Raw genomic sequence first — 7308 nt, 5'->3', positions numbered from 1 at the left:
ATCGGCCTAGCTTGAGCCGGAACTACTTCCTACGGCGACCTGGGGAAAGACCGGTTTCCAGTGTGCCGGAAGGTGTCCCTGAGGCCACAAAGTCATAGTTGAGTCTGGAGAGGGGCTAGGGTTTATTTGTGGCCTAGTATGGGTGACGGAGCCCGCTACGGGTCGGGGGACTACTTCCTCTCTTGGTGGAGGGTTACAAAGGGAGCGATACGTCCCACTGCTGGGTTCCTACCTTGGGCCGCAGAGTTGGGCGCGGCGGAGGCCGCCCTGCTGCCCGGGGGCCGCCCTGCTGCCCGGGGGCGTGGCTCCCAGTGGCTGACCACGCCTTTCCCGGAACCGCTCAGAAAAGCTTGCAGCTACCGGGAGGTTTTGACTTGGAGGTGGAGAAATAAGTGTTATCAGGCATTTTTCCTGGCTCTTGCCGGTTACTGAATACTCTCACCGAACTAGTAATCGCATCCTTCTCGATTAGGTTTGATGGGTCTTGGCAGATGGGGAACTTGTAATTGCTGTTGTGCAGATGGGGACACTGAGGTCCTGGGATGGGATGTGGCTGGTCCAAGGTCACTTCAAGTAAAAGGATTTGGGAGGCAAGTCCCAACGAGTTGGGGAAATGGAGAGGATTCCGTACTTGGCCCTTAGTGAGCTTTGCATAATGCAGTAGTCCCCCCCCCCCCCCCTTCCCCAGTGTCTTGCTTTCCAAGGTTTCAGTTACCCAGGGTCAACTGTGGTCTGAAAATATTAAATGGAAAATTCCAGAAATCAGCAGCTCACAAGCTTTAAATTGCACGCTGTTCTGAGGAGTGTGAGAGAATCTTGTGCCATCCAGTTCCTTCCCGGGATGGGGGTCATTCCTGTCCTGAGCATCCACCCTGTATCTATGACACCTCCCTTTTAGTCACTCAGTGGCCCTCTCAATGATCAGATCAGTTATCAGAGAGGGAGGCCTCCATAGCTTTTATTACAATATGTTGTCATAATTGTTTCCATCTTATTATTTATTGTTGTTAATATCTTACTTGCCTAATTTATACACTAAATTACCTTTATCATAGGTGTGTATGTGTAGGTAATTTACATGACCTATGTCCAAGGTTTCAGGCATCCACTGGGAGGAGTCTTGGAACTATCCCGGGTGGCTAAGGGTGGGGGGAGGGTCGCCTGCTGTCTATGTTACACTAACCAAGTTGGAGGTCAGGACATGGTCCACAGCCCTCCTCTGCTCAGTGTAGATGGTGTAGATGTACGTTTGCAGCCCTTCAGAAAGGTGTGCACCTCCTCCTGATGCCTGAAATACCCTCTTTGGCCCTACCCTCTGTTTAAGACTTTTTAGCATTTTGCAAAGGAGCCCGGTGCCCTGGTTTATCCCTAAGTCTCTTTGTTGCACAACGTATATTCCTCATTTGAAAAATACAATTTTTTTTTGGGGGGGGGGATCGTAAAAATTTCTTTAAAGAAAATCTAAAAAGATAAAGGGTGTTTTGAGCTGTTGTAATTTGTATGCACCTGAGCATGAGGGGGGTTCCCTGGTCCTTTTGTAGGGGGGGTTTGGCAGGGTGAATAGAGCATGAGGCCTCTGGATGGACTTGGCTCCCTCTTCTCCTCCTCCTCCCATCTGGCAGGACCAGGCCCCCAGAGCAGCCCTGGAGAGTTGGGTCAACAGTGGCATAATGACAGGTTGGTTTTGCACTCAACTGGTAGTTTTCCAGCATCAACCTGATTCCTCATTTCTATAGAGCCCCTCCAACCCACTCATGCTGATAGGATGTGTCCTGCCTCACAGATGTCATGGTACTCAGTAGTAGTCCCCCAGTACCCATTCCTATCCCTCGTCTAAGGCTCAACCCTGACCTTGGCCTTTGCCAGCAAATCGTAAGATTGCAGAATGTTGTCATACAGAAGGTAAAAGCCTCATCATGGAACAGAAGAGCCCAAGGTCCAGAGAGGGAAAGCTCATGGTCCAAGGTCATGGCTCCTTGGAAACAGCATATCAGAATGCCTCCATCACAAAGACAAGCAACCAACCCTGGTCTTCTGGCTGCTAATCCAGGGTTCTTCCCATCAGAACATGCAGTTTGTAGTTCTGGCCTCAGTTTTGATAGGAAGACTTCTAGAAGCAGGGAAGGGCCTCTAGGTCAGAAGGACATTAAAGTATACCTTTTGAGAAAAATGCTGAGGAGAGGAGCCAAGAGGGGAAAACACCCTGTACAAGTGCTTTGTTGTACCATATTATCTAAAGGGAGCAGGGGGCCCAGCCAGTGTGGCTCAGTGGTTGAATGTCGACCTATGAGTCAGGAGGTCACAGTCTGATTCCCGGTCAGGACACATGCCCGGTTGTAGGCTCGATTCCTAGTGTGGGGTGTGCAGGAGGCAGCCAATCAATGATTCTCATTACTGGTGTTTCTATCCTCTTTCCTCTCAGAAATCAACAAAAATATATTTTTAAAAAATACTCTGTACCTAGTCATTTTCTAAGCATTTTATCTATAAGTAAGGGGTGGAGCTGGGATTGAAAGCCAGCAGTCTGGCTCCAAACTCCATGCTTAGAACCCGGTATCATTGCTCATGTAGTAATAATTATACCTGGGTCTTAGATGATACTTTCCTGAATCAGGCAGGATGGTTACTATTTTTCCTTTTTGCAGGTGGGGAAACTGAAGCCCAGAGAGAACAGCTGAGTGGCTCAAAATCCCACTACAAGTTTCCTAGTGTACTGCAAGGACTGCGATTCCAGCCGGATCGCCTGCCACAGATAGTCATCACACACGCAAATGTTTATTGTGCTCTTACCAAGTACCAGGTACTGCAGTAGGTGCTTTACATGCATTTCTAAACTAATCATCACAACAAGTAGAGATCCTCCTAGGTCTTCTCAGGATGCCCATGTTACAGACAAAGTAACAGAAGCTCAAGAGAAATGAAATGGCTTGTCTGAGGTCATGCATTTGCTGGCCAGCAGATCTGGGGTTCAAACCCTGGTGTCCTGACTCCCAGTCCCGTGCTTCTGCCTTTGTGCTAGATGCCACAGGAGGGTAGCAGAGCGGAGAGCAGGCAGTCAGCAGGTGGGTGCTCTGGGATTCATCTCTACCTTCTCTCACCCTGCCACTGCCATCTATGAGTTTAGCTAAACCTGTGCTTAAAACTGTACCACCGCTTGGGATAATGAGCCGCATAAGTTGACTCCCCATGGTGTAAATTAAAGCTTCCTTTAATCTGTCCTAAATCTTTCTCTTTCAGTATTGGAGGGGTTAGAGGGTGGTGGCGAAAGACCCTAGGACAAGAACAGTTGGATTCAGAAAATAGTCTATAGTCCAAATAGTGTTTGCTTGTGATGGCAATTCCTGAGACACAAACAGCAGGTGACATTTATGTAAACATCTCATCTGAGCGTTACAGAGGCATGAGAGGAAGCAGCGCCTGGATTTTCGTGTCTTTTAATCTGTCTTGTTTCCTATATTCCCACTTAACACAGTTTATAGTCACAAGAAAGCTACTAGATACTTACTCGTTAAACGAATGAACCCCCACTCTATAGACAAGGAAACAGAAACGCAATAGCAGGGATCTAGCTAGGAAAATAATAGTATGCCCGACGATTCTGGGGAGGAGGGGATCTAATATGGAGACTTCGTTACAAAGTTGGTGGGCAGAAAGAACAACCAGGAGAAGTTGAGGCAAATTTGAGATTAGTAACTCAGGAAGCCACAACCTTCCCTGAGCCTGATCTATAAAGGGAGGAGATGGCATTTCCAAGACCAAGAACTGGGGCCACCCAGGAGCTAAAACCACAGAGGAAACACTGTCGCTGCTGAAGCCACCCCCGCCCTCAAAATGAGGTACAGTGAAACAAAATGAGCTATAATTAGCATCGGCTAATTGATATAAACAGTAGTTAAATTAAGTTCCTATAACGAAATGAAGTTGAATGAAATGACTATTCAAGGACCTGCTGTGTATGAAACAGGGTCTTGTCTTATTTAATACTGAAGGCTATTACCAAGAACAGTTACTGGTACATAGTAGGTGCTCAGTTAGTCTCCAGCCATTGACCAAGGAGTTATATATGATACTGTTATTCTGCCTGTGAGCCCAGGGCTTGTCTACCCTTTCCCTCTGCCCCAGGCACAACAGAGGATGTGTGTTCTACACTCACCCAACTCTGGCTCAGAGACCTCTCATACAGCTCAAGGGACCATCTTGGAGGGGACGGTGGTGACTTCTGGGCCTGTGAGGAGGGGGCATGCACAGCAGATGAGAGTCTGCAGCACAGAACTAGCAAAGGGAGCTAACATTTACTCAGCACCCACTGTGTACCAGATGCTGTATATACTTTATTGCATTTTATTCTCACAGGAGCCTGCAAAGCACAGATCATTTTCCCCATATTAGAAGTGATGAAATGGGAGTTCAAGGAGGTGAGGATGTTTGTCCAGCTGGATTTCAACCTTGAATTGTCTGGCTCCAACATCTTGCTCCTTCCAAGATACCAGCTGCCTCCTACTGAGGGCAGGGGAATGGAATCTGACTTCCATGTCATACAGAAAGCTCCATGAGCCAATGCTGAGGCCAGGTTTCAGATGAGTGACAGCTTGAGAACACAACTTTGACAGCAGTGCTGAGACTGGCCTGGAAGCAAGTGGTGCTAAACTCGCATTCCTAGGAACAGGAGCTGTGATCATAAAGATAAGAGATGGCCAGGGGCTGCAGCAGGGCGCTGCAGAGGTGCTGGGCCCTGAACAGAATGTCCTTGGGCTCTACTCCCAACAGGAAAAGCTCCCTACTAACTGGCTCTGTGACCTTGAGCAAGTCATTCAACCATCTCAGATCAATGCCCTAACTTGTCACAGGGTCACCATGCCTGCTGGGTTGCCATGGAATTACATCAGATAGTGCAAGGAGGCAGAACTGGGGCAAGTCTGGGCCAGGGCTCCAACACTCATGAGATGGATGATCTGAGGCAAGTCGCTTCACCTCCCTGAGCCTCAGTGTTTCCAGCTGTGTAACAGGCAGAGGACATGCCCCAGATTGCCATGAGAATGCAGTGATTGAAAGCATGGGCTCTGCTCTAGCTGGTTTGGCTCAGTAGAGTGTCTGCCTGCGGACCAAAAAGTCCCGGGTTCAATTCCGGTCACGGGCACGTACCTTGGTTGCTGGCTCCTCCCTGGCCTGGGCCCTGGGGGCTGGTGCAGGAGACAAGCAATCAGCGTGTTTCTCTCGGTCTTTCCCTCTCTCTTCTACTCTCCCTAAAAAAAAAAAGGAAAAATATCCTTGGGTGAGGATTAACTACCTAAATAACTAAATAACTAAACGCATAGGCTCTGGCCAGTGTGGCTCAGTTGGTTGGAGCATCGTCCTGTGCCCTGGAGGTTCTCAGGTTTGATTCCTGGTCAGGGCACATACCTAGGCTTTTTGAAAAATAGATTTTTACTGATTTCAGAGAGGAAGGGAGAGGGAGAGATAGAAACATCAATGATGAGAGAGAATCATTGATTGGCTGCCTCCTGCATGCCCCCTACTGGGGATCGAGCCCAAAACCCAGGCATGTGCCCTGACCTAGAATCTAACTGGTGACCTCCTGGTTCATGGGTTGACATTCAACCACTGAGCCACACCTGCTGGGCTGTTTCAGTTTCAATCCCAGTTGATCCCTGGTGTATACAGGAGGCAACTAATCAATGTCTGTCTGTCTGTCTTTCTCTCATTCCTCCTTCCTTCCTCTCTAAAATTGATTAAAAAACAAAAAAGCATGGGCTCTGGAGTGTAATTGCCTGGGTTCAAATCATGGTTGTGACAGGCTGTGAGCTGTGAGCCTTTGATTGATCTCTCTGTGCCTCAGTTTCCTCCTTTGTAAAATGGGGGTGAACATAAGCACACTCACATCATGAGTTGTGATGATCAAATGATATAGGCAGTCAACAGAAAGAGCACAGAGCAGTTCCTGGACCAGTAAGCTCTGGGTCACTGTGAGAAGTCATTAGCCCTGGGACTGGCATCTGATAGCAACTAGAGCTGCAGGCACCCCTTTAAATGCTAATCTTCAAAGCAGGCCTATGAGGTAGGTAACATTACTGCCCCATTTTATTCATGAGGAACTGAGTTACTCAGCAGTCCACTGATTTGCCTGAGGTCACACAATGATCAGAGAATAAACTAGGATTTGAGCCGGGCAGTTTCTCAACCACACACTCTTTTATCCCTAATAAAGATTCCATAGAGAGTCTGTTATGTGAGAACACTTTCTGAGAGCAGAATAGATGGCAATTTGCGTCCAAGTGCTACTAAAGGCTGCGGGGAAAGGCTGGGTGCTTGTGGCCAGAGATCCAGGGAGGAGGGACTATCTGCTCAGCTTGCGTTTGTATCCAGCAGGGGGCGCCCGCTGCCTTCGCCAGCTCTCCCAGACCTGAACCAGGCTGCTGGGCTGGTGGCCTGCGTAGAGCCGGTCCAGACAGACCTTGGAGACACAAGGAGGGATAGCAGAAAGTGACAGGGTTGGCCTGTGCAAAGCCAGGGGCACTCCAAGAGGGGTTTATCCCCCGTGGTTCTTAAAACGAGCTGCCAAGCTGCATCGTGCAGTTTCCAAAAGATGCAGACGCTTCAGCCCACCTGGCCCCTCCTCCCACATCAGAATCTTCTGAGTGAGGCATCAGGGATCTGAAACTTTTAAAACTTTGAGGGCATGCTGTAAGGGAGAGAAAATGAGTAAACTGGAGCTATAGATATTACCATAGATAATGCTCAAAAATGTAATGTTGAGGGGAAAAGCAAGTTGTCAAAATGCATAGAATTTAATATGCATATAGGAGAGGAGGGAGGAGAGTCCAAGGCAAAAATACAAATGGCTGCCTATTCCCATCTGAATCGCACCCTCATGCTTCCTTTTGTGTGTGGGCACTCCAGCGAAGGTTCAGCTTCACTTACTCCCCACCCTACCTCTCCCCAAAAGGTCACCCCTTGGCCTAGGGTGCACACTTAGGTAGATGGCTCACCCTCAGGAGGGTGCACCCTGGAGAAAGTCCCGCTTAGGCACTGCATAGCGCTGGAGGCTGTTTGAGCCTGGAGTTCTGGGGTCCAGAGTAACCTGACTGTGGTCTACAAGAGGCTCACAGACTCCATGTGTGCATGTTCCCTTGGAGTCCTTGCCCCATGAGGGCACAGACAGAGAAGGGCCAGGAGGAGACCCCTCTAAAACTCAGGGTCCAAGACCCGACTTGCCTGGGTCTAAGAACTATACTGTGTAGATGAACATTATTTATATAAAGAGTAAAACATGCAAAACAATATGCTGCCTATTGATAGATAAGGAAGTTA

Source organism: Myotis nattereri, assembly GCF_964212035.1.
Source record: "Myotis nattereri genome assembly, chromosome: 8".
NCBI lineage: Eukaryota > Metazoa > Chordata > Mammalia > Chiroptera > Vespertilionidae > Myotis > Myotis nattereri.
This window is presented reverse-complemented; position numbering follows the sequence as displayed.